Below are 7265 nucleotides of genomic sequence, written 5' to 3'. Positions count from 1 at the left end.
TTTCTTGCGATTTGGAAGTCACAATAGCGCCCTTAATACATTTTTTTTTTTAATTCCTGTTTTTTCACAACAAATTGTTAAATTAATCTTCATAACTTAACAATTTTTTCAATTATTCTTTTATTAAGTATACCTGAGTTCCATCACCATTTTCTTCCTTTGTCTTATTAAATGATACTTGATTCAAGAAGATCAAGCATCAGCTTCAATTCTAACCAAAAAATCTTATGAAATTTCATTTGAATCTAAAAAGCAATATATAAAAAAAAACACACACACACAAAGAATATCAAATGTCATCTCTGCTTTGGGCAATTTTTTTTTTCTATTTTTTTCAAGATTTGAAGCCAGAGGACATAAAAACTACGGTATAACCTCTTTAGTCGCATGAAAATCAAAAGCAACCCAACACCCGAATTCACTTTCAGCCCAGGAGCCAGGACATGGCTCTCTACCATCAGCTGCAAACCAAAATTCTTCGTTATAGTTATTCATATACCTTGTTTTCGTCATTGTTGAATAGCTATTGTTTTAAAATGCCAACTCATCGTCACAGTTTTCGTCGTCGTCCTGATGCTGGTCCTGTTCTTGATCCTTAGTCCTAGTCGTTTGTCTAAGGTTTCAAATCCTTCTAGAAGAAAATGTTATTTTGTGCGTTGTCTGTCTCAGTCGTCGGTCGGTCGTCGTAGTCGTTTCAATTTCAGGCATTTATGTCTGAATTCTATCTGATATGGTTTTTCCTTTTGCATTTTGGTCTGGCTTTTATGTGTGTGTTTGGGACACTTAATGCACGTGGTGTTTCTATTGCCTTAAAATTGTAGAATGTAGAATAGAGAGAGAGAGAAAGGACATTAGCCAAATAAAAGAGAATCTAAACAGGATATGACAAAAAGGACATTTATAAATGATGATGTTCCTGCCTGGGTCTTCTGCTTTTTGCGATTTGCAAAACCACCGCCACAAACAAGATGTGGTGCCCAAGTCCATGCTCATGCTCAATCCCAAGTCCATCCATAGCCCAGGTAGAAGAGAGTATCCTTGCTTTTGTGAATGTTAGACAATACTTATGATGTGCTATGTCGTCGTGTGCCTGGGCTCCTCTCTTTTGCTGGTGATTCAGAGCCTGAAGACCTTTAGTCTATATCTCTAAAACGTAATCTTAGCTAAAGTGAAGTGACAGATTAGAACAAAAGAGTAAAATCATTCTTGGGTATTGCATAGCTTGCATTTTCTTGTATACAACAGAACTATGCTCACTATGCTTTTGAGGTTTTGTTATTTAATGGAACTTGGTGTGAATTGTTCGAAAGATCAGATTATTTAAAGCTTTGACCAAATTGTAATAGATCAGTTGTTATAATAAAGGGAAACTAAATAAGGTAGATAACATCTGTTTGTAAGGTATACAGCTTTTGTGTTTTGGACAGTGATTTGATTTTATTATATTCGGAAGTTCCTTTTCAAATGTAATTATATAGAATTTTTATAAGTAAAGTTTGAAAATGGACTCTTTATTTCACTTAATTGGGTTTCAGAATTCCTTGATAAAAAGAAAAAAAAAACGTAAAATAATTGCGTTTGAAGGTTTTGGATATAAGAAGCTGTGGTATTTAAAACATGAGTTCTCACTTTTGACGTGATAACGTCTTATAAATCGATGAACTAGGGTAGCATCCACGAAATGTTGGATTTACTCCCGTTCCACCTGAAATTATTAGCAGTGCGGCAAAAATTTCAATTAAAAATAAACTAATATAGATACAAAAACCTTCTATAGCTTACTTAAAAGATATTAACCTAAAGTTGAATAGAAATGAAGGATTTTTAAAAATTCATTCATTTAAAACAAAATTGAAAAAAGTGGCTTTTTTTCTAAACGCGACGTTGCTGAAAGTAGAATTTTTTTAATCGATAGATAAATTTATTATTAGGCTAACAATATAGTATTGAAAAAATTCTTAAAAAATTTCAAAATCAAGTTATAAGCCGTTTTTTAAAACTAAGACATGAGGTAGGCCTTTGAAAAAGTAGTGATTATAGGTAATAGACATTTTTTTTTGACAATTTTAAAAACGTCATTTAAAAGATAATAAAATAAAATGCACGACTGGGGTCGCACGTACTTGCTCTTATGCTTAAAATTACTCTAATGTTAAAGCTTTTTATTCAAGAAAATTAAGAAAATTTAAAATTTGATATTTTCAAGAAATTAAAAAAAAAAATAAAATCTGTTTTTATAATTAATTAAATACCGTTTTAAATGACCTTTCACAAAAAACCAAGTTTGCATGTTTACTTCTTGTATAAAAAGGAATTTTTAGAAAAAAAATTTCGAAAATCGTTAGAGCCGTATTTTTAAAAAATAATTTTTTATATATAAAAATTTTCTAACATTTTTCAAAAAAAAAGTTGGTATGCCATTTTGAAGAAATAATTTATTTACGCATAAAAACGAAATTTCAAAATTTTTCATAAACCCGTTTTCAAAAAATTGATTTTTCAAAAAAAAATTTTGAAATATTTTTTAAAAATCCAAAAATGAGTTTTTTGAAAACTTTCTAAAATTTTAATATCACCTTCACCTAAACGCTTTTGTATAAAAATTTTCGTTGAAATCGGGGTGGTCTTGAACAACATATTCATAAATCAAAAAAACCGTTCTATCAAAGGTACCGTTAATAACGGTAAAAAAAATATTTTTTTTATTTTGAAAGTTGGCTCTTATGTGTAAAACTACACTCAAAAATTTTAATCAAAATCGTTAGAGCCGTTTTAGAAAAAAATTAACTTTTCTATTTCCGTTATATGACAGGTACCGTTAATTTTGGTCCTAAAAAAAAAATTTGAATTTGTCCTCTAGGGAATCACCCAAAACTGTTAACTACCAAGTTTGAACAAAATCACTCGAATAGTTTAGGCTGTAGCTCGAGGTACATACAGACAGACAGACAGACAGACGGACAGACAGACAGAATTGCCGGACCCACTTTTTTGGCATTCTCCATCATCGTAATGTCATGTAAAATTGTTATCTCGAGTTCGATTTTTTTTACGAATCCTAAACTTGCCCTATAGTACCTATATCGCAAGTAAAAAAGTTAGGGGTCTGATACAGATTTTTTTTTAAGTCTTTGCGTTTCGAAATAAGAATTTTTAAAAACACCTACTTTTTGGGGCCATTTTTATTTTTTTTTAAATTTTTTTAAATTTTTCGTAGCGTTAAAAAAATCTCAAACTTATAGAACATTGTGTTCTATAACCGTGCGCATACATGCACAAAAAATTGGTAGTTTAAAATGACTGAATTGGTAGTTTTTGTCTGTTCCAAGTTTTTTTTACCGTTTTTAACCGTTTTTTATTTTTATCTTTTTTTCTTCAACAATTAAATAAATAAAATTTTTACTGTAGATAATAATTAACAGACAGGAAAATATCTGTGCAAAATTTCAATCAATTGTAGCCACAATTTTGAGATAACGGTAAAATAATGTTCTATTTTTCAACACGTTCTTTCTTTCGTTCTAGAGCAGATAAAAATTTAATTTAACTTTATTGAGCATGCTGATAATATTACCTTTCATTTGATACACAATGTTAAATTTAAAAACTTCAGAAATACTTCAAAAAAAAATCTGTGGAGATCTGTTGTTCATGAACATCCACCAGTGTGGGAACTGGGAAGTACCGTATTCTCAGTTTGAGATTTCGACATGGTTGGCTTTAAAAAACTCTTACTTTTTTTCTAGACATGATAAAAATATGATTGAAGCGTAATATGAAAGGTGAAATAATAAGCTTTCTTATGATATAATATTTAATATAGGTTGTTAAAGAAAAAAATTTGTTTAATGGCGTAGTAAGATAAAAAAGATTGATATTTTGATGAAAAATTCTAGCTCTTTTTGTAGACGTTGCACAGACATGAGCGATATAAATAATTTGAGCTGAAATGATAGGCTTTCAGGTGATATACAAATTTATATGGGTTGTTATATAAAAAGAATGGATTTTTGGGAGATGGAAATGAGTTTTTCACTTTTTTCATAAGAAATGATTGTTTTAAATAAATTATTTTAATACTTTTTGCGCATAGTAAAAATTTAAAAATGGTTTTATTTTTTAGAAGAAATATTTGGCTTTTTATTGGTATAACTATTTTTTGAAAGCTTTTCAAATAAAACAAAATTGATATAATGAGAAAAAAAAAGGTAAAACATCGTCTGTAAACCGGCTTTACAGACAAACACTTTTTTTTGGAAGTCATATTCGGTATTATAAGGTTCATGCCTAGTTTTTATGAATAGTTTCCTAAATAAGTTTACGGCTACAATTTACTACAGGTATGCACTATTCTAAGCAAGAGGCAGTGTTGGATTCGAACCCAGTTATCTGGCGCAATAGTCTATCGCATTAAATATTGCGCTACGGGGTACCACATCATCTTCCATATAAGTTATTTTTTGTCTGACTTCTTCCTGAATTAGTTAAAAAATCAGGGAATAGAGAAAATTTTACTTCAAGCTTCTACTATTTAAGCCATTACTTTTCACAATTTCTTTTTTTTTCCAAAGAAACATTTTTCATTTGTTATTTTTTGTAAAAAAAAAATTTCACACACGAAAAAGCTTACACCGACTTATTTCAATAATACCAACGTGAATCCGATATAAATATTGAAACTTTTTTTGTTGTTGTTGTATTTTTCGATACTTACCAAGTCATTTTATAAAAACCTCCTTTTCCACCTTCTGGCAACATTTACATCGAATTGTAAGCATAAACATTTTCTGATAAAACACAAAATCATTCTTGCTCGTTCCGTTTATTTATTTTTTTTTTACCATACTTGAAATGGCTGCCCTAACTACTTTTTTTTTTTTGTTCACAGTTAAAAAAGGTTTATAAGACAAAAAAATGATCAAAAAAAGTATAAGACGAAGAGAACAAGAGGGAAAAAAACATTGAAAAGCCCAAGCTAACATAAATCATTAAATTGACTTTATTTATCTTGTCTCCGGAGAAACCTTTCCGTAAGTTTATTTTTTATATTTTTCTTTATTTTTTATTTTTGTTGAAGTGAAACACTCGGTTAGGGACCTTCGTCCTGGATCTGTCTTGTAATAAGTGTATAGCTTCGCTGTGTGTCGGCGTGGTGGGGCGGCGGCAGCGCTGCGGCACTCTTTAGAGGGTAAAAACGCACCTGCTGGGTGCTGGTCGTTACCACCCAATATTCCATTCTACACTCTCCCGTCGTCGTCGTCGTCGTCCTCGCATCCCGCCCAAGGACAATACAACGCAAAGAAACGCAAACGTGGCATATTTATGACATGGAAAATAAAATTGCTTTTTATTTTATATGAAAACATAAATTATAGGGACGAAGAAGAAAATATGTGAAAAATATGTATGATAAACATCATAATGTTTGTCTCTGTTTTTTTTTTTTTTTCTCTTCATGTAATATAGAAGGATATAGGTGACTCTTATAGTCTGACTGGCTGTCAAGACTATCTTCGAGGCTGGATGGGTTGGTTGGGATTTTGGGGAGTGCTAACAGACGGGTTTCATCGTCTGCAAAAAAAAAAAAAAAACATGTCGTATCGTTTCACTGATTCAACAATTCTCACGTCACTTGTTTGTCTTTGGAGTTTTGTCGAAATAAAAATAACAGCCGAGACAAAATCGTGGGCGTGCATATAAATACCTATAGGTATTTTTATTTTCAAGCCTTTAAACTTCGGGGGACTTCTAACACAAGCACTTCAGGTTTGGGGGCCCTTGCAAATCCTCCACTTGGGACTGCAAAAATTGCGCATATAGATAATACAACAATTAAAAGATATACCTATTAAAAAAAAAACAACAATTTTTTTCCCAACAATCATATCCAAAGTCTGTTTTTTGAAAACATAATCAGCCTTATTCTGAATGAAAACTCGCGTTCTCATCATTATTTACGGCAAGGGACCAAAAATAAAACCAATAATCATTTTTATCAAAAAAACAAAACCGACTTCCATGGACCAAAACTGAGTTTTATGGTTTTTCTAATAATTCCTATGGCTATAACTGAACGAAATTGAAATGGGACCAGCTTTCCAATACAAAAACAATTATCAAAATTAGTTCACTCAGTCCAAAGTTATGAAGTAACAAACATAAAAAAAAGACGAATTGAATACCTCCTCCATTTTGGAAGTCGGTAAAAACATTCTCAATATTTTCGAAAATATGAAGCAAATAGTTTCACAAAAAATGAGATCTTTATATTAATACTTAGAGGTGCCTTTTTCTAATTTTCCATACAAATAACATGGGAAAAAAATCATTTTTTATTTCTAATTATTGTAACTTTACAATAAGGCATTGTAAAAACTAACTGTAATATTATTCTTATAGTAAATTGAGCGCTCTACAAAATATCTTTTAAAATTTTTTTCATAGAGTGAACCCATTTGAAGTTATTCAAACTTAAAGATCAAAATAAACGAAATTATGACTTTTTAATTTAAAATAATACTGATTGAATGAACTTTTTTTTTGCCACAAGAACCAAAATATACTTTTCTAGTGGTTTTCGGGTTGCTGAAATCGAATCCGCAATCAGAAAAATTCTATTTGTCTTTGTTCTTGAAATATAACCGTTTAAAAAAAAACTTTTATTTTCATTTTATAACGGTAATTTCAAGAACAAAGACAAATAGAAATTTTTTTGATTGCGGATTCGAGTTCAGCAACCCAAAAACCACTAGAAAAGTATATCTTGGTTCTTGTGGCAAAAAAAAAGTTCAATCAATCAGTATTAGTTTAACCTAAAAAGTCATAATTTCGTTTATTTTGAACTTTAAGTTTGAATAACTTCAAATGGGTTCACTCTATGAAAAAAATTTCAAGAGATATTTTGTAGAGCGCTCAATTTACTATAAGAATAATATTACAGTTAATTTTTACAATGCCTTATTGTAAAGTTACAAAAATTAGAAAAAAAAATGATTTTTTTCAGATGTTATTTGTATTGAAAATTAGGAAAAGGCACCTCTAAATATATTAATATTAAGAACTCATTTTTTGAGAGACTATTTGCTTCATATTTTCGAAAATATTGAGCCTGTTTTTTATTTGAAAAACGAAAGTTGCCTCAAAATGGGAAAGCCTAATAACTACTCACGTTTTTTTCAACCAAAATTAAACACCCTTTTAACTCAAAAATTAATTTCATTTTTGTTTCCGATGACAAATTGAACGTTTATAATGGCAAAAGTTCT

This window comes from Episyrphus balteatus, chromosome 3 (assembly GCF_945859705.1).
Source record: "Episyrphus balteatus chromosome 3, idEpiBalt1.1, whole genome shotgun sequence".
NCBI lineage: Eukaryota > Metazoa > Arthropoda > Insecta > Diptera > Syrphidae > Episyrphus > Episyrphus balteatus.
Note: the sequence above shows the minus strand (reverse complement) of the source record.